General features: G+C 43.2%; 1 protein-coding gene across 4 annotated transcripts in view; it reads right to left on the reverse strand.

Annotated features, from left to right (window-relative positions):
* The window catches only part of NPNT (nephronectin), a 280,509-nt gene that overhangs the window by 218,809 nt on the left and 39,625 nt on the right, over positions 1 to 22,075 (reverse strand). The gene's annotated exons all lie outside the window — the stretch shown is intronic.

Raw genomic sequence — 22,075 nt, forward strand, 5'->3', positions numbered from 1 at the left:
GCGCATATTTCAGTGCATGTGGCGCTGCAGCGGTCCTGTGCAAGGCAGCTTCCATTTCGCCCACTCAGGCATCTGAGTTCGTGGGACCTGGCCAGGATGAAGATTTCATCAAGAGAGATCCCAGGTTGCCGAAGGATCAGTTTACACAGCAGGGCTGAGCGTCACCCTTGGATGACTTGGCCGCGTATCTCCTCCCTCTGGGCCACGAAGGAGCACGTGATTGCCAGCCTGTGCAGCCATGCATAAAACATATCTAAAGACTCTGTGTCTGACTGTGACGCTTGTCTGAAGTTGAAGCGCTCCAAGTCGGGGTTTAGTTGAGGGTCAAAATGCCTGGTGAGCGTGGCCCCCGCCACCTCATAGTCCTCATCATTCCCTGTGTTGGGCAATGTTTCAAAAAGATCGTAGACCTCTGCGCCGCCATAGTATATCATCAGCGGCCTTTTTACAGAGCCGTCTGTCTCCCTGGTACCTCTGAAGTAGTGGTTTAACCATCCGATCCACACTTTCCATCGTGGCTGAAAGGCAGCAGTGGGAAGACAACTAACTGCGTGGCAGTGACCTGGGGCAGGGCCTTATCATCTCTGCGTGGTTCAGCCACCCTGGCCTGCTGGCCCGCTGTGCCTGCTGTGGGCAGATTGCTCATAACTTCAGCAGGTGTGTGTGTGCAGGCGCTGTGTAGCAGTTTCTCCTTTGTAAGGCCTGGTTCCCCCGTGTGGGCACGTTGCTGGCTGGCTGGGGTGGTTGTTGCTTGCTTGCTGTGACCTCGCATGTGTAGTGGGGCCTGTGGTGTTTCAGACTGGCTGGGCCTCTGTGGGCGTGGCTTTTCTTATATGCACTGTCTCTTGTGGCTGCCTTCAAATAATGCCTCTCAAATAATGCCTCTCATATCCCTTTTTGGACCCTCTGCAGCGTAGCCGTTTGTATGTGTCCACACGCGTAGCAGTGCGCTTTTTCAATGCCGTCAGGGGGCCTCAGCAACTTACCGTCAGTCTGCTTACAGGGAGCACATGGGCGGCAGCTGCCGTCTTGAGCACGCTCCTTCTGGGGCCTCAGGCGCGTGCCGCCAGGCGCCGGAAGAGCCTCTGGTTACACCACGCAGCCAGGCAGGGTGAGGTGTCCTAGCGGGGGTGGGCTCCCCGTAGGCTGCAGGCTCCACACGTCGGTGACGGCAGCAGGCAGGCTGCAACAGCTGGGTCGCAGGAGGGGCGGTCGTCGGCACAGGTTCACAGGCTCCAGCCCGGGCAGCCGTCGATGGGGATTGCGAGGGTGGAGACACCGCCTCTCGGGCACTCAGGCGTCATGGGCTCACAGCACGAGCTTCACTGGAGGTGTCGCAGAGCACCGGGTTCGACCGGCCTCATCGTCAATGTAGCATAGGGGGCTCAGAGTGCCAAGGCCTACGCAGCGCTGAAATAGAGGTATGGCTACACAATGTATTACGTGCTGGCGGAACACCCCGAGCGGTCTCGCGCTGTTTATTTATCTCCTCGGGTCGAGCCCTCCTCGAGGAGTGCATGCAAAGACACATTGTTGTGGAGAGACCAGATAGGTCTCTACAGACTGTAACCCTGAAAGAGACAAAATAACTTACAGCCATGGAGGAAAAACGTACTGAGATTGGAGCCTATTTATAGTATCCGAGCGTGTGTTGTGTCTCGAGCCAGGAACCTGTTCCTTACACTTCTAGGCTCGAGCACTGCACAGCTGTGTTCATGCGCTCGTGCATCCTCGCTCTGCCTAATGTGTCATTATTCAAACTGTGGTGGGATTCCTGATGTATGTAGGTGGTTGGGGCAGTTCGGGTGGTGAGAGCTGGTCGGCGTTCGCGTCTCCTCTGTGAATCGGGGTTATGTTGTCAATAAAGAATAATCCATGAATACTGACTACGATTATTCTTCACAACAATGGCGACAATGGTACATAACCCCAGAAGAACCTACGCTAGTTGCAATTTATTAAAGGAATTGTGACTTAGGATTGAACGTGGAAAGGAAGCTTAATGAGAGGAGGAATAAAACAATTCGGCAAGGAAAGTGAACTCGTCTACCACCTATTGTGAACATCCGACGTAAGTCACAGGTTGCGGTTTGAAGCTTAAGCTAACGTAATTGGATTGAAGTGCAACTTGAAGGGAAGCGCATATGTGGATTCATGTTGACTGATACTGATACGAAGTGAATGATCGTTACGTTATTGAATCTGATACCGCAACTTAAAGGTGATACTGACACAGGTTGATTTAACGTTACGTTAACGCTACGTTATTGAATCTGATACCGCAACTTAAAATGAATACTGAGATGGAGTGAATTGACTTTACGTTAACGCTACGTTATTGAATCTGATACCGCAATTTGAAATTGATACTGACACAGAGTGAATTAACTTTACGTAATTTGATATCACATTTTCAGAGTGAAAGTGGAAAATGATACTGATTGAAGAATTACCAGATTTATTCTTACCAGCTTAAACGGAGATCGTTAGTTTCTCGCACTTTTTAAAGTTCTGTAGAAGACTGTTCTTTAATCGGTGCAAAACCTCTGGAAGTCTAAAAGGAGTGTATCTAAGGAAGCTGTCGATACATTCCAGGGAGACTTTGTCACTATGCTAAGACGTCATTAGAGCGACGTAGAGTCATGCAGAGGACGCGCAACGTGACTCCATCTTGAATAGAGGAAAGGCTCTTCGGATTTGGAGGGAAATGAGACACAGTTTCCAGCTGATGTTGGTATTTTGGTTAATTCAGCGATACGCACACTGCGTGTCACACATTTGAGGTACTTTGAAAGTTAAAACATATTTGGATCTTTTGAGAAGGAATTACTAACGTCTTTGAGACTGAAGAATTGAACCTTTTGCTCTTCTGCGATACGCACGCAGTGTATCGTCATTTTAATAACTTACTTAATGCTTACTCACTGACTAATTTTATTGTTCTCTCTTCATTGCTAATATAATTGAGTTTAATTATTAAGTATAACTTGATTTGGGATTAAGATGCAAGTTGATGCAGGGTCAATAATTTAAATTTGAGTAATTGTTATTCTGATAAAAGAATGGCAACTACTACAATGAATTTGCCAGAGCCACAGGCATTTTTGATTAGAGATGGGGAAGTATCGAGTCAGAGATGGGAAGAATGGAGGGATTATTTGATAAATTATTTAGAAACGTTTGAGAGTAAGGAATTGACTCCAGAAAGGAAAAAACACTTGGAGGTCGCTGACCTCATCATGTCTATGAACCTTGACCTGGCCATACTGACTAAAACATGGTTAACTGAATCCTCCAATCCTATCATGGATATCCTAGTCCCCCCCCAACTACTGCATCACTAGACTTGACAGGTCCAACAAGACAGGTGGCGGAATCGCTTGCATTTACAAGAGCAACCTCTCAATCAATAAAGTCACCGCCCCTTCTCTTACCTCCTGTGAATATTTCTGCCTTGATGTCATCAGTGAGAACAAACCTGTATGTTCACTACACATCATATACCACCCTCCGGGGGACAACCTCGTCTTCTCCCAACAACTCATGGACACAATGTCAATCAACTCAGGACGGCAAAACACACAAATTTACCTTGGCGACTACAATCTCCATTGGAATGACTGCAGTGACGCAGTAGTTAATAGCCTCAAAAATTTCCTTAACGCTTCTGACCTCACTCAAATATGCAACACCCCGACACATGACAAAGGCTCTATCCTCGACCTTGTCATCTCCAAAGAAGGCACCATTCAACTTGATTCAATCCAACCTTGTGACTGGTCAGACCACCATATTATCACATTCCTCATCAAGGAAAAAGTTAAACGCATCCCGGTGCAATACTCCATGCCGAAAGTTTGGAAAAGAGACCTGAGCAAACTCAATCCAAACTCTCTACCACCTAACAGCTGCAATCTCCTACTCCCCCCTACCGGCGTTACTGACGTTCAGTACCTAACTGACCACTATCTCAACTCCATGGCCTCAATAATCAATGAGGCCGCTCCTATGCAACTGAAAAGAGTATCCACCAAGATATCCAACCCCTGGTACAACGGGAGTCTCAATGAAGACAGACGGGCTATGCGAATGGCAGAGCGCACCTGGAGATCTGCCCCCTCGACATTGCACCTAAAAACTCTGAGGAAAAAGAGAAACGCATACTTCAGGAAAATAAAACGCTCAAAGTCAGAGTTCTTCAGACTCCAGCTAGACCAAGCAAAAAACCGTCCAAGTAAATTGTTCGAGCTAATCCGATCTCAATCTAAGGAACAACCCCCAGCTGTCGACATGTTGAGCACTACTCTTCATGTGAAGATTTCTCGGCTTTCTTTAACAAAAAAAACGACAATATAAGGATTGACCTCCTCAAGGACGCAAGCTTTTACTCAATACCCAACTGCATAACACCCAATAAATTAAAAAACAATGCGACATGGTCATCTTTTGACACCTACTCTGAAGAAGAAATTGACAGAATACTCAGCACCCTAAAACCATCCAATCACCTCACTGACCCTCTCCCTGCTAACGCCGTAAAAGACTTCATCCCTTTGCTCCTCCCACTCTGGACTAAAATTATCAATAGCTCACTTCAACAAGGAACCATCCTGACTCCCTCAAAGTTAGACAAGTTACACCTTTACTGAAGAAACCAACAGCCGACCCCACTGATCTAAGCAATTACCGTCCGATTACCAACATTCCCACTCTCGCCAAACTTTTAGAAAAATGCGGCCAACTACAACTGACAAAGCACATAGAACAGTTTGATCTTCTCAACCCACATCAATCAGGCTTCCGAGCAGGGCACAGCACTGAAACAGCTATGACTTACATAATTGACGACGCCCTCCAAATTTTAGACCAAAATGATACCTGTCTCCTCATCCTTCTTGATCTCTCTTCAGCATTCGACACAGTGAAACATGAGAACCTACTCGAACTCTTAAACACAAGAAAGGGCTTCTCTGGGACTGTTCTTCGTTGGTTCACTTCCTTTCTACACAACCGGTCTCAAAAATTCAAGAGCAAAAACTTGATGTCTTCCCCAGGACCGGTATCGCTAGGTGTCCCGCAAGGATCCTGCCTATCCCCTACTCTGTTCAACCTAGTTATGGAACCTCTCACCACCTTGCTACAAGCATCCAATGTACACTTTCACATGTACGCCGATGACACTCAACTATATCTCAAGTTACAATCCCCCAAAGACATCCTGAGTCTGAACTCAACGATCAGAAGCACCCAATCTTGGCTGGCCGATAACCACCTCAAACTCAATGCTATGAAAACTGAGTTCCTCCTTATCTCACCTCCCACGAAAATATCTTCCGCACAAACATGGCTTAAGCACCTAACAGCACTCAATGTCCAACCGACCATCGTGGATTCAGCAAAATCTTTAGGCATAACAATTGACACCAACCTCAACATGCAGCAGCATATCAGCAAGGCAACTAAGGGGGCGAACTTCCAAATAAATACCTTGAGGAAACGTAAACCCTTCCTCCCAGCAAAAGACTTCCAAACCGCAGTACAAGCACTAGTCATCCCTCGCATAGACTACGGCAGCGTGGCCCTCTGCGGACTCCCCCTAACTACAACTGCACCCCTCAGAGCGTCACTAAACGCGGCAGCAAGACTCATCACTGGATCAAAAAAACATTTGCATATCTCCCCTGACTTTAAATCCTTGAACTGGCTGCCTTTTGAAGCCAGAATACAGCTGAAAATTGCCTGCATGACGCACAAGGCTATACACCTGAAATCACCCGGCTACCTCACTCATAAGTTGACAATTTCCGGCGGGTCCAGAACCACCAGAAGCACAAACAATCTACTGCTGAAACCTCGAAGATTCCGGAAGGAAAAAAACGTACAAACGCTCCTTCTCAGGAATGGCACCTAGGATCTGGAACGCACTCCCTCCTGAAACCAGACTCATCTCGTCCACTCTTCTTTTTAAGAAAGAAGTCAAAAATATCCTTATGGCTAAATACACTTGATCAACCACATTTGATTTACAATGCGTCGATCAGTAATTCCGATCCGATTCCTATGCACATGTGTTTTTACTTGTATTAGACTAAATTGTTTAGATTTTTGCTGCCTCATATTTGTATTATCTTCTATTTCTGTAGTATCTACATTGTTTTGATGACCTACGTTCCAACTATGCCATGCTACCTCATACCTGTACTATATGTAATATTTGTACTATTTACTTTAACTTGATGATCTACCTGCCTACTATGCTCCCTTGTTTCCCTACCCTTCCACCTGCCTTTGTAAAGCGCTCTGTTATCTGCAAAGATCTTTTTCGCGCTATATAAAACTTTCAAAATAAGAAGAAAATACTTTTGCATTGTCTTGGACCGGGTGGGTTGAGAGTTTACAATAGAATTGAGAAAAGGAATGTCGGTGGGGGTGATAGGAATGTCTTTACACAAGCTATAAATGATCTTAATGCTTATTTTGCACCTACTGTTTGTAAGGTAGTACATAGGTTTAATTTTTATCATAGGAAGCAAGAGACTAATGAGAAAATAGAGGACTATATTGCTTCGCTCAGAAGACTTGCCTTGTCTTGTAATTTTGGCACCATTGAGGAGGATTTAATACGCGATCAACTTGTGATGCATTGTAACAATAGTGGTTTGCAGGATAAGTTATGGGTAAATGGTGATGCCAGTCTAAGAGAAATTTCAGCGATAATTGGCAAAGCTGAATTAACCTCTAGGTGTGCAAAAACGGTGCTTAATAAAGTCAAAGGTGAGAACAGTGATGAAATAATTAAAATAGTTAGGACGCCTGTTCAAACCAAGACAAATCCAAACCAAAGTAAGGGGATAGGCGTAACAAGAGAAACTAGCAACGCTACTGCTTTTGAGAATAAGGGGGATTGTTTCCGTTGTGGTAGTTCAACACATCTTGCTAATGACAGAAGATGCCCTGCCTTAGGTCAAACATGTGCCTATTGCAAAATGACCGGTCATTTTGCTAGGGCATGTAAAAATAATAAAAGGGTGACGTGTATTGTAGATGAGTGCGATGAGGACTACGATAGCGGGGAGCAAGATATTAGTGATGTTGTGGTTTCTTATGTGAGTGATGAGTGCGATGACAACTATGATAGTAAGGAATTAGATATTGTATAAGGTTGATCTGAATAGTCTTCTTCCGGGTCTTTCGCACTTATCACGGTGTGATTGCGTAATGCAGAAACATGTTGACAGGGACATAATTGAAGGTGCAATCTTATAGGGGTGTATTGCATGGAGAAATTTTTATCTTATATTTTTTTGTTTTTTTGTGTTTCAGGTTGTTATTGTGAAGGGGGAAGAAGTGTTGTGTTTGTTATTGTGAAGGGGGGAGAAGTGTTGTGTCTCGAGCCAGGTACGTTGTGTTTGTTATTGTAAAGGGGGAGAAGCGCTGTGTCTCGAGCCAGGAACCTGTTCCTTACACTTCTCGGCTCGAGCACTGCACAGCTGTGTTCTTGCGCTCGTGCATCCTTGCTCTGCCTAATGTGCCATTATTCAAACTGTTGTGGGATTCCTGATGTATGTAGGTGGTTGGGGGCAGTTCGGGTGGTGAGAGCTGGTCGGCGGCTGCGTCCGCGTGTCCTCTGTGAATCGGGGTTATGTTGTCAAAGAATAATCCATGAATACTGACTACGATTATTCTTCACAACAGTGTGTTTATTTTCCAGTTGTATACCATACCTTATGGCTGCTGGGGAGTTGATATATGGTGAGGAACTACAAGAAGGGTTTATACGGGATACCACTTTACTATCAACTTCTGTTTTTGTCAAAAAATGAATAACTAAAATAGCCAAGCAACAAAGTATGTAATCTACCAAAATATCGAAAGGATGTCACATTTTCAGCTATGAAATGTCATTATTCCTTTTCTAGAAAGAAGATAAGACAATAAATAGCTGGTGATAATAAAAATGGCCTCCATCATTTGCATCAGCTAGAGCTACACCATACTGCCTCAAGTCACACCGCTACGGCATTCAACTGCAAAGCACCTTTGCTTGTCTTTATTAATCTCTGTTTCAATCAGCAGTTGTTGGTCAATGTGTCAATGAATGAAAGAACTCTGGATTTTGTACCGTTTTAAGATGTAATCCAATGTAGTTGACGAACTAAATATGCCGTTGTGCCTTTAACGGAATCAAAAATTATCAGAAGAAAAAAAGCAGTGAAAACAGTATTCGACAGTAGAAAGTTTCGACCCTAAAGACCGCAGATGCTGCTTATAGTGTAAAATAAAAATGCAACCTCCACTCTACTTGGAAGAAAGTAGTTGAAGTTATATATATCACCGCCATAAATACAGCTCTTGGCAAACGTTTTCATAAAAATGGTTGAGACCTTGAAGTCATAAAATAGTATAACTGAATGCCAAGAAAATTGCATGGGTAATTTGCTAATTTATAACTGAGTAATATTTTCCACGAAAAATATTTCTATTCATTTTGAAGATTAGCAGCCTTATTCATCAACGGACCGTTTTGCGAGCCCCTAATAGCGATTCATAGCGAATCGCTATTAAGGACTCGCAAAACGGTATTCATGTAGGAATTGCTAAATAAATAGCGATTCCTACACATTCCTTATTTGCGAGTAGCAAATTGCTAATCGCAAATAAGGAATAACTCCCCATTCATTCCTATGGGCCAAAAGGCCCATAGGAATGAATGGGGAGTATTCCTTATTTGCGATTAGCAATTAGCTAATCGCAAATAAGATAGCGATTTAAAGGGTGCCAGGGGTGTCCAAAGGACACCCTGTAGCACCCCTTAAATGCAAATTGAAACAGGTGTTGCGCACACACATTTGTTATTTGTTATTTGTTATTGCGGGTTTATATCGCGCCAAATCACCTACAGGTCTCAGGGCGCTTTTACCTCATGACATAATAACCAAAGTACTGAGAGGGGTAGAGGAAGGAACAGGATTACACTAGGTTGTGTGCTGTTCTAAAAAGGTTAGTTTTCAGGACTTTCCTGAAACGGAGTAAGTTGCCCTCCTTTCGGAGTGCCTCAGGCAGGGCGTTCCACAGGTTCGGTAGCACAACCGAAAAGGATCTCCCTCCCATTGTAGCCAGTTTGAAGCGTGGGCAAACAAGGAGTTGGGCATCTGAAGACCTAAGACTTCTTTCCGGTCTATATACCTCAATCCGTTCCTTGATGTAGGCCGGGGCCTGCCCATAGATGGCTTTATGGGCTATACAGAGGCTTTTAAAGGTGGACCTCTGTCCGATTGGCAGCCAGTGTAGACTCTTTAATAGCGGGGAGGCATGCGCTCGCCTCGGGAGATTAAAAATGAGCCTGGCGGCATCATTTAGGACTACTTGGAGTCAGTTAATTAGCGTCTTTGGCAGACCCAAGTAGAGCGCATTTCCATAGTCGAGTCTTGACACTATGGTGGCAGAAACCACTGTGCGAAGCATCGACTCGGAGAGGAGAGGAACTAGTTTGCGCAGCTGTCTTAAAAGACCAGTGCAGGTACCGACTACAGTGGAAACCTGGTTGGTCATTGAAAGAGCACTGTCCAACTTAATGCCAAGACTTTTGACTGTGGTGGCTGGCTGTGGAGTTGGGCCCAACTCCTGGGGCCAGAACATGTCACTCCAGGACGAGCACTTGGATGGTACTATCAGCACCTCTGTTTTTTCCGGGTTAATTTTTAGCTGGTTAGTAGCCATCCAGTGAACTGTGTATCTAAGTATGTCCTGGGCGTGTGACTGGGCTTGTGCGGTGTCATCTATGCCCAACAGTAGCTGTGTGTCGTCGGCATAGTTGAACACCCGACAGCCCATCTCCGCTAGTGTGTTAATCAGAGGCTGCAGGTATAGGTTAAACAGGAGTGGGGATAGCGCTGAGCCCTGGGGGACACCACAGGTCAGACCTCCCACTCCTGATAAGCTATCTCCCATCTGGATTCTCTGGGTTCTCCCAGATAAGAAAGATTCCAGCCACCTAAGAGCTGAGCCCTGAATCCCAACCCCAGCCAGCCTGTCCAGTAGAAGCGTATGGCTGACAGTATCGAACGCCGCTGATAGGTCTAACAAAATCAGGGCGCTCGGTCTCTTACTGTCAGCCATCCTTCTGAGCTCGTCCAGCACCGAGAGCATGACAAGCTCGGTGCTGTGATGTGCGCGAAAGCCTGCCTGCCTCTCATGGAGTAGATGGTTAAACTCCAGGAAGCTAGACAGAGATTTAAGCACATGTTGCTCAAGGACTTTGGACAGGAAAGGCAGCTGGGATATGGGCCTATAATTTTTTAAGGCGTTGGGATCTTCCCCCACTTTCTTTAGCAACGGTCTTACACGAGCTTCTTTGAAGCTAGTGGGGAGCCTGCCGGTGCTCAAGGATTTGTTCAGTGAGGCCAGGATATGGTCCTCTAACATAGGTCGTGCCAGGCAGAAAATGCTAGGAGGACAGGGGTCTGCTGGGGAACCTGATTTTGTCTTCCTCATCAGCGATTCGAGGGTTAGTGAGTCCATAAGGGGAAATGATGCTAGGCAACTGGCAGCAGGGTATGAGATAGCCTGTTGCTCGACGGGGCCATGCCCCATATTTTTTATTTCGAGCATAATGGCGTCTACTTTATCCAGAAAATATTTCTGGAAAGTATCACAATTTATGCTGCTGTTTATATCCTGAGCTTTTTTAGTTAATTCCTTCAGGATTTTGAACGTTTCCTTTTGAACATTGGTCGCCCTATTTATACGAATCTCATAGAATGAGGCTTTAGTTTCCTGGGTGGATTTTTTATAGCTGCGAAGCGCCTTCTTATATTGTTCACAGGAGTCTATATCCTTATTTTTCCTCCAGTTTCTCTCCATATTACGCAGAGCCTTCCTTTGATCTCTCAAGGCGGGTGTAAACCATGGGGCTCCCTTTATTCCACTACTTTTTGTTTGGAGTTTCTCGGGTGCTAACTGATCGATGGCTGTTACTAAGTAGTCCATCATGTCCTTACATTCTTGGTCTACATCTTTACTAGATGATGTCGGCTGCATAATTCCCCTGAGTGCCGTGGTTAGTGTATGTTGGTCCACATTTTTCCACTGGCGAGTCAGTCTGGGTTTAGGTGTTGGACGGGAGGGTAAGGTATCCAGAGGGATGTCACAGTAGATCAGATAATGGTCGGACCAAATACAGGGGAGGATTCCAGCTAAAGCCACCCCGGAGTCTGTGGTCCATATCAGATCTAAGGTGTGGCCTTTTATATGTGTAGGGGCATTTACGAGCTGCCTAAAGCCCAGGGAGGACATAGTTGTCTCTAGGGAACTAGCAGCTGGCTGTTTCTGTTCTTTGTCCCAGTGAAAATTAAAGTCTCCTGTGACTATGATGTTTCTATATCTGGAACACATGTCGGAGACAGAGGACATGAAGGAGTCGTTAAAGCCAGGAGTGGCATTAGGGGGGCGGTAGACTGTGAGAACTGTAACACACATGTTATCAAGCATGATTTTTATTGCCAGTAGATCCAAAGGACATGTGTGTGTGCAACATGCAACTTAAAAAAATGCTTTTAAAAGCATTTTTCTAAGTTTTTGCTATTTACCGAGAGGTCTGACCTCTCGGTAAATAGCGGCCCAAATTTTCGCAATTTTAAAATGCTTCATGAATTGCATTTAAGGAATCTCAAATATAGATTCCTTAAATTCAATTCTTCGCAAATGTGCGAATTCTTAAATAGCGAATTTTGCGTTTGGGATGATGAATCCCAAATGCAAAAATTGCACTCGCAAAAGGCAAGATTCTGAGAATCTTGCCCTTTGCGAGTGCAATTTAGCTTGATGAATCAGGCGGTAGATCTCTGAGCGTTTGCTTCTTGGCAACCATAACGATTTAGAGAATAAAAAGAAAATTATTAATAGTGGGAGAACCCTCCACAGTGGGCAGAATTGTTGCCGCTAAGTCCAATTGGACAGTCACGCCGAGCTCTTCTGCATTTGAATCCAACAACAAAGGCAGGGCAATTAGACTTTAGTCTTTATCAATTGCTTTTGAATCACTAATATCCCTTCTTTGCTGCTATACTGAGACTTTAAAAGTTTGGGTTTTGATGCCTTCTATAATAGAAGTGCTACGCAAACAAATGATGGACGGAATGCTAAATAAATCATACATTCACCCCCAGTCAAGAGATCCATCGTTCTTTTGCTCACCATGCCTCCCCAGTTTAGACCCAGCCATATGCTAATCAGTCTTGACCCTGTGCCTCATGGGGACAGTCCAGACCGAACTGCCAAGCCAGGTCCTCCCAGGACCAGAAACAAGCATCCTGGGACTGGTTTCTGGGTTTTACCGTTCATCAGCCAGGCTAGCTTGAATCCAGTGGAACAGTGAGCAAGGGACCCACATCTGGGCATACCCATCCCACTTAGGGTGAAAGTGCTACGCAAACAAAAGGACGGAATGCATCAAAACCCATACATTATATGCCATGCTTAATTTGCCGAATGATCTATAATTTTTTTATACTTGGCCTCAACACAATTTGAATGAACTGAAATGCAACTAAGGAGTGAAAATATGTGACAGTATAGCACAAAGTCTCCTACACTAGTCTCTAACAGTAAAATTCTCAAAAAGGTAACACTAAAATATTAATAAAGAAGGCTACATATAAGGGCCACATAACAACTTGCCCTGTGTTACCACACCAAGGGTCCAGGAAGCCAAGCGGCTGAAGGCACTGGAACAGCAGGATGTTCTCCTCATACCTGCAACTCTACGAGAGGGGTAGCACGGAACCCCCTGGGTTGGCAATAGAAGCCCCAATACACAAATATCCTCAGCCCCCCTCCCCCCCCCAGACCCACAGACACCCTATTCGGAGTCAATAGGCTCGATAATCTTTAGTGAAAATATAGGCAGCTTTGACATGGAAGTTTCTATGTGACTTCTGCAAAACAGGACACTGCATTATATTTATTTATTCAAAGTTTTATATAGCGCGAACAAGATCTTTGCAGATATCAGTGCGCTTCACAAGGGTAGGGGCAACAGGAGGGTGACTAAAACAGTCTAATGGGAACAATATAATAATCAGCAGCATATTAGGATAGCAGTCATGTACACGTAGGATACCAATCAACAGTCTGGTAGCTAGTAATATAGGACGGCGCAAAGTCATTGATCCAGCTACAATAGGGTTCAGGTAAACTTTGGCTGTAGGGATGGCATATACCATTTTCTTAGAATTAAAGAGAACAAGGGGTGGCGGCATCAAGAGGGGAATAAACAAACGAGTGTGTAACATATAGCATTGTTTCACGGTGGTGGCTGAGCAGAGCAGCCGAGTTGGATATACAGTGAACCTGTTGCAAAATATTGGGGTTTTGTTAACAAAATCATAGTGTACATTATCTCAGGTTTTGAAATGTATCTGGCTCAAAATCAGAGACCCTATGTTGCTTTCTGAAAGCTGGAATGCAGTGCTCACTCCTTTCCAGGTTTAGATTCAGACAAGGTGCTTCATTATAAGAAAGTCATCTGTGTACTTGCACATGAAATTCCAGAAGGAAATTATTTGCATAATCAAAGCAAGATAAAGCATGTACCTGAATTTGGTATTCAAGATACTGTAGGAAGCTGGCTTTTTATGTGGTAATGCCAATTTAAGGCACACCATGCAAAAAGTACATACAACCCTTATTGGTTTACAGGGATTAAATGATTAATCCTAAGTGCTCTATTTGTGGTAGTGTGGTCGAGTAGTTTAGGCTTATCAGAGGGTAGTGTTAGGCATTTGTTGTACACACAGAGTCAATAAATGAGAGACACTTTCAAGAAGAAGCACAAGATACATTTAGAAAAAGAACACAGATTTTTATATAATAATAAAAAAGGAGCACTTTCCTACAGATACTTCATGATTTATTTAGGTAATTTTTTTTTTAAGCAGACGTTGCCCAAAAGCACTTCATATAAAAAGTGGCAAGTTACAGGCAAATAAGTAGGTTAGGTAACCTATACGTTTGAGGAAATAAATTACAAGGGAATAGATCAGGTGTATGAAAACAAATCAGCCAACCAAAGCTGACAAGGAGAATTATGAATAATATGAGAGAGTAAGACAACCCACAACACAAAAACAAAAAAACACAGCTCGCTAGCATTTGTAAGAGTGACAGGGCCTATTGGTTTATTGTCTAGAATGACCCCAAAGGTTTGGCAAAAAGAATAGAAACATCTGCATGATATTGTCATCTTTATATTTACTTCAAGGTAAAAATACAATCCCAACCACTACAAATGTGCGATCAGTATAGCTTAAAAAACAAAGTGCAGACAAAACAAAATCAGCACAGCACAGTTCAAAATTCAGACAGGAGCAATGTCCTACAGCTGGGCCAAAATACAGACTTGGGGCCTGATTCAGATCTCATTCGGAAAGCATTCCTACGGAATCGGTTTCGGAATGCTTTCCAGACGACTCGGATCGGGGGAGTCCGACCGATCGATTTGGATGTACCCGGACGCTTCTGGATACGATTTGGTTGAACTCCCATTGACTTCAATGGGAGTCTGTGTTCCGAACGAGAACACAGGCTCCCACTGAAGAAAGGAGTGGTTGGGACAAAACCTTGCACCTTATGGCAGGCACCCCATGGTGCCTGCCACAACATGCATGGTTGGAAAGGGGGGTCCCTTGGCTACCCCCACAGGCCCAATTCGGAAGGCCCCGGTTGAAGCGGGGCCTGCTTTGGACACCCAAAGACAGATTCCGGCAGCCAATTTGTTCCAGAGAAACCAAATCGGAACGGCTGTCTGAATCGGTCATCATACTCTTTTGGAAACAGAGTCCATAGAGCTGTACGATTCAGCTTCGAAAGACGCGGCCTTTCCGAATGCCTTTGGGAACCGATTCGGACAACCCTACCAGTAGCCATGCATCGTACTCAGTCGTTGAGAAGTGTGTATGATTCAGTCAGAAATAATGGTTCCGGATCGGATCAAGGGTTCCGGATCGGGTTCTGCAAACAAGAATCCGATTGGGAGCCCTTCCGAACGACATCGGAATCAACCCTTTGGTGTGAAAGTCCAGATAGTTCAGAATTTACGTTTTTGAGAAACTTTGAGATCATAAATCTAGTGCTGTATGAAAAGGAAGGGACACAGGAAGTGGGCATTTCAAATGTGTTTCATATGTTTCCAAAGTGTTTTAGTTTTGGATTTGTTCTCCTTACTAGGAGCTTACAAGGGATTGGGCCAGATGTATGAACGATTTGGTAGTCACAAACCCTGCCATTTGCAAAAATCGCAGCGTCTGTGACTGCAAAATGACGAACGAATTCCTGTTTGCGATATACAAAATGCTTTCCAAATCACAAAACAGGTTTTGCAACTCATTCCAAAATGCAATTCAGAAAGGTGACAAAGGGGCATACTTTTCCAATTGCGATTCAAAATAAAATGTATCAATGGTTTGTGACTAACATTGCAGTCATAAACCATCAAAAGGAGGAGATATCTTATTTGCTACTGGGCAGCTGATCCTACTGAACAGCTTCCCTTTTTGGAACTTTTTCAGGGGCCTTTCCGGCCACCAGCCCTATGATCACAGCCAATCACTGAGGATCGTAAATAGTGACCACTTTAATTAACACCATGGCCGCGGCTGGAATTCCGCGCCGGTGCTGGACATTCCGATCGCGGGCGCGGTTATGACGGCTCCCGGCCGTCATAAGCACACGCCCACCATGACTCATGACGGCCGGGAGCCGTCATCAGCACCGAAGGGGTTAATATATATTAGACATGTCGTTCTGCTACCTCTGCGAATGGACATTTTGCAATGTGACCTACCACTACATAGATGGCATTCCCAAATTACTGGCAAGTTCATTTTGTATTGTTGAGTATTGGATCTCAAACTGAATGTAAATTAATGCAATACATGCTGACATACGGTATATTTACTGGTTGAAATGTTACTGAACTCGTAGCAATTTTGTACGGCAATGTTAAACTAGGCTGCTTAGGCCTTCTCGCTTGTGAATTCTACAGCCTTGTTTTCACGCCTGCCATAGTCAAGTGAGAATTCTCAATTGTGCTAGCTCAGCGTATGGAACACTTCTGGGTTCTATCTTATTCAAAGTCTTTTGGACTCTTCTCATGAAAACACCCTTATCTAAAGTGCTGGTTTCCATCGCCGGTATCCTCCTTCAATTGCATAGGAGAAGAAAATGTATATATGTTGGGAAATTTGGGGAGGACCTAGCAGTAGATGCTCTGCTGCTTGGGGAGACGAAGCACCGTGACTGTATTGAGACATCAATATGTTTTCTTGTTTTCCACAATAAACATGTTTTACACTGCAAGTAGGTTCATAGCCACTTTGTTTCTGGAGAATCTCAACACGACCTCATGGAGTAAGTCTTGACTGTTCCCCAACAGCACCCAACGTAATGTAAGGGCATTAAAGGAATTTTTAGCTAACAGTGATGTCTTTCCAGAGTCCTGGGTTAAAGAAATCTTCGATTTTGTCTGACATAATATACTTATGGATTCACTACTTCATTTGCACTTTTCTCAATATTCAGACAGCAATGATAATTGAATATATGGATTGACTGATATTTAAACTCATGTCATTCCATCCAGGCAATATCTAAGAGTCAGCTTGGAGCTCGGAGCGGGAGCACTCTGTGCTGCTCAGCCTCGAGGCTGGCTGATGAGTATGAATACGTAAAACAGCAGCAAAGAAGCCGAAGCACTTTTAAGCCCTTGGTTATATGAAACACAGCAGAAGATGCATCATTTTATAAAAGAATGTTTGCAAACCCTTCTTGCTGATATAATGACCAAGACAATGGAGACCTGAACTCGAAGCTTGTCCTTTTTCGACCAGGATAACAAAGCCTTAGATGAAGTAAACTACTAGCTTGACTCTGACAAGTGTATAATTTAAGAGAGTTAGAATTATTCACAATTTGAAGGGTCAAAATCACTTTCGCAGTATTCAGAAATATAGCTATTAGTCAAATGTAGGTGTTAATTTGAATCCTAAGTTATTTGTTGTAAACCATAAAAGAAAGTCAATATATATGAAATGCCATTTGTTCAGAATGTGTTTGTTTTTAAAACTGCAAGCTAAACACACTGAATGAGCAGATGCCAAAAATAAAGGGGTCATTAATAAGAGAGCATGGGGGCACTATTCATTCTGTACATCACATAAAGGCAAAATGAACACCCTTATTCCTACTTACTATGCTTATTCATTCTTATTAGACAGTGCATGTTCACAAACAATTCTGTTTCCAAACAAAAGTCTTTTACGTCTGGCTACAGAAATGTATAATATTCTGCAAAACCTTTTGTTGCCAGTTCTTTAAAATATACATGTAGTAGAACACTGCTTCATCCCTGGGAGTATTTCTTTCACCTCATACTATTGGCTACTGTTGTACCCTTCAACCTGTAATAGTGTGCTTGCTTTGCAATGCATGACAGACTATTTTACTTCTATAAAGTACACTCAATCATATATTCATTTCATTATGTCATGGATACATTCTAGATTAAAATTATTTGGTGTTTGTTTCAACGCAGAACTATTTTGTAATAAATGTATTTGTACTCAAAGTGTGAGCCAGACTTTAAGATGGCCACCCACATAGGTTTTGACACCAATGGTCCCAGCCAATCCAGTGGCTCTTCTACTGCTGCCAACACATGCCAGGCGACTCCCTGTAATCCTGTTGGGCAACTGCAGGTGTTCAGTAAAACCAGCTGCTCATTTATATTTTGTTACCGAACTGGTGCTTTCAGCACACCCTGTGACTTATTTTAGTCCTGCTACTGGTATGCTGCTGCTTTTCAGCACATTCAGAGGCTTCTTTTGTTTCTGTTTTTAATATCCTGCGAAATACATTTACAAAAATGCACTCCATCTTTTATTACATTGTTTTTTTAAGATAAACTACATTCACTGGGTAAAATACATTCAGCATATTTTATTCTCTTATATATCAATCCTTCACTACAATAACTGGAACAAATAATTTTTGGAACCCTTAATATAGAACCAGCCCTCCATGTACAAGTGGGGCACTTTTATAGTCTATTTGATCATTGGTCAGCAACAGGCTTTTCCAAGCCAGAATTAAGCAAAGCTTTATCCATGGGCCATGCCATCGCTCTTTGCCATCCTGGTATGCCTCGGGACGTGTTCTATTGATACTACAAACTATTGATATTACAAACTGTGGACAAAATATGTCATTCACAATTCCAAAACATCACTGAAAAAAGCATTGTTAAAAAAAGTAAAAATTCCCTGAAATCATTTTAGATGAAGGGGCAGGACAGTAAGGATCTAAAACTAAACGCCATTGAGCACCACTTGATATTTTTATTTTTAGCTATGCAACCATACGGTCTCTGAAGTCATCAAAAATAACATTCAGAAAACAGATGATAACGCAGGTGCCCACTGCATTTATGTCTATGCGCAAGACATTTTCTAAAGCTGTAACCATTATGCTCTAAATCGCTGTATGTAGTTCAGCATGCTCTGCTTCGCTTACATGTGTGCCCTGTGGTCATATATGCAGCACACAACACTGCACTTAAAGTAAAGAGCCCTGATAAAGTCCATGCCCAATATCCATAAATACAGAAGTCAAAGGGCACTGCTGAATGCCATACACTGCGCGCCATACATACAGGTGTGCTTTATTGTTATGTAATATGCATTTATAAAGTGTAGCGGTTACCCGAGGGTGTCCTGGCGCTAGCTACTATCCTCTGGGAATTAAGCATTGTGGAGATCTACACTGTGAAAAGCCAGGTTTTTAGTATCTTGCTGAAGGACAGAATATCAGTGGCATTTCTAAGATGGGAGGTAAGATCATCCCAGGCCTTTACAGCGCACGCAATAAAGCTTCTCCGTCCCCACGTGGCTTTTTTAATGTGGGGGGAGGGGGGGGGGTACGGTTACCAGTTTAGCTCCTAAGGAGCAAAGAGTTCTTTTGAGCGTGCACCATTGGAACTGCCGCTGCAGATAGTCTGGTCCTGTTCCTTGCAGGAGCCTATGAAAGTAGCAGGCACAGGCCCTCCTAGAAGTACAAACAGGATGAAACAGGCCTTTTCCTTGTGGGCACTTTGCTCTGCCAGGAGTACCAATGAGGTCATGAATGCTGTAATGAGTGATATGGTAGGTGTGGCTGTGTCCTAAAAGATAATGACAAAATTGAGTTATTAATAGAGGCTGGATTGTAACTGAAATATTCCTTCATTATAAGTGGTGTACAACCTACAATGTAGGTTAATATATAGGTTAGTATATGATATGTGTAAAAGATTTATAGGTTGTCTTAAATATATATTAGACAGAAAGAGCAGGCATTTTCTCATCTCTGTTTAAGGATTCAGTAAACCCCACTCAACGTGGAACAGTGGAAGATATTCAGTTAGTTTAAATAGTGGTTGATCTATGTGCAACATATGTTCTCCTTTCTCCGTTTTATTATCTCTCTATTCAATGCATTTATCTATTCTGGTGTGTGCTACTCCTTCTGTCTATTCTCCTTCTCCAAAACCTGGGTTGGAATACCTTGCTACAACATCACCCCATTAACTTTCTATAGCTCCTATTTAAGGACCTGATTTCCAATACTTTTGTGAGTCTATGGTCTACTTCACAATCAAATCAAAGAATTTGCAACAGTTATATCACAGATTCGGGAATTTTATTTTTGTAAAATGCAGTTCCGAATACAGAAAATCCAGCCCTATGGACTGATGTATGGGTAACAACAGTGGCATTCTAGAAGGAGCAGTCTGTATACTACAGTGAATATCCACAAACGTTCAAGTGTATGGATATTTATCATCTCTCTCCCTTGAAACACAACAAAGCTATTATGTGAGGCTTAAAGGGAAGAGTGTCTCTACAGTGAAAAATGCTTTACCATCCAGAAAAGAAAAATCTCCAGAATGCAAATGTACATTTCTGCACCATTTACTCCTGCGAGAATTTCTCACCATCTGAAAATTCCACACATACAGTACATTTTGATAATTCGCATATTTCTGGAAATCTTTGGCTACTATACATTTTTAGAATGCCTGTGTTGTGCTTTCCAAACCTCATAAACGTTGGAAATCTGCTCCAAATGTAGGCATAATCCTACATAAATAGATTTCTGACCTTGTAAACCTTGGCCTTGTGAATCAGACTCTAAGATCTTCGAAAACCCTTTTCACATTCAGATCACTTTGTGTTTTTCCTTGCGCTCCTTTTTATGCGAATCTGAGTCAAGAAGCTTTCATTCTTCCGGCAACATTGATTCAACTACCTACCTTTCTTTCTCCTGCTCATCACCATTATCTTTGGTCTGCTGCATTTCTCTGCATTATTTGACACGGTGGCCAACTCCTTCTTTGGATATCTGGGGCTGTTATCAGATCCATCTCTACACCTCTCGTTGCAGATCTTTCAACTCTGGGTTCTGGACAAAATTCCAAGCCCCTCAGCTCCTAGATGACATTTCCAATTGACTTTCCCCATTACGTCGTTTACCACTGTCTCCAAATGGTTTCCAAACTCTACTCTTCTGCCTCCTTCCTGTGCCGCCACACCCCCATTTCCATTCTTTTTAAGTGCTTCCTCCTCTTCAGCAGAATGCTCCCCATAACAATATTTACGCTAATGCCACCTTTGTGCCATGAATTTAAAACAGTATTTTCCATCTCCATAATAATCCTCCATGTATCCGAAATCCAATGTCAGTCAGCAGCACAACAATTAGCTGCCATCTGCTGTTGCATTTGACTTTGTACTTTCTTTTTCTGCTCAATACCTATATTTTTTGTAAAAATGCCATTAGAATGTAGTGTAAACATTACGAAAAATAAAAAATGTATTGTAAGAGTATTAACAAATTCTGGATCTGGGGCTAATGAATTAGATGCAGCAAATTACTCCACTTCTGTGACGAACTTCTGGTCTATATAATGCTTTTATATAAATATTCTGTTATAAGGAAAAGAACATCCATCTATCCTGAATTTAAGGACAGGGTGCTTCATTGTTCTGGGTGGCGTAATGGATCTACATTTTGAAATTAAAGGACTACTTTATGGGGGTGGGGGGAGGATTTTACATTTCAATTACATGAGCTAAACATGTATTTACAGGGTAGTATGGACAGATAGAGACAGGCAGACAGATAGTAACACAGATAGACACTGAACAGTTTGAACCACTTGTCTGACTTTCAATGCAGAGCGTAACCCAGCCTCACTTCTAAATAAGGGCTGGGGAACCCATTTTGAGGATGTATGGGATCCTCATTTCTACTTCCAAGGGTGCCATTTTGTGCCACCGCTATATCTCACACAGACATGGTGTCTGCTAACGGCCTCTTTACCTCTGCACCCATGATGGTAATAGGACTTGGGCGAAGGTAAAGAATTCCCTCACTTTCATAGGGGTCCCACTCCCCTGAAAATTAGGGAACACCCTCTTGTTATTGCTCCAGTGCGGTCCATAGTATAGAAAGACATCAGGGCAAATCAAAAGATATATGCCATTTATACATAGTTCTTGCATGATAAAGGCACAGGGTACATGCTTAAATTTTCATGGAGAGTTTGACCACCATATTAGCACACTATTGGCCACTGCTACTGCAGCACATAATCATATGAAATAACCGTGTGCTACATATCATCTACTGTAAATCATGTAACACAAGGCTTGGATCATAGTTTTCCAACATAGCACTAGGATTAAGCTTACAGAAGAAAAACTAGTTATTTCATTTTGACTTAACATGTTTTGGGTCAATATACGTGCAAGAAGGTGGTCCTTTCAACAGTGACGTCATTACCCAGTGCGCTCAACCGCATCACAGAATTGAGGAACAGCACTGTGCTGTTGATGCCTGGGGCTGGCAGGGGAATACCACTACGGTCAGGGCAGGGGAACGCCTACGCTAAAGCAGTAATGTTGGGGTGGGGGAGGATTACAGTTTCTAATGAAGAATCCAGAGGAGAAAGAATACCCACGCTAAAACACTTTGGCACTCT

Source organism: Lissotriton helveticus, chromosome 2_1, assembly GCF_964261635.1.
Source record: "Lissotriton helveticus chromosome 2_1, aLisHel1.1, whole genome shotgun sequence".
Lineage (NCBI taxonomy): Eukaryota > Metazoa > Chordata > Amphibia > Caudata > Salamandridae > Lissotriton > Lissotriton helveticus.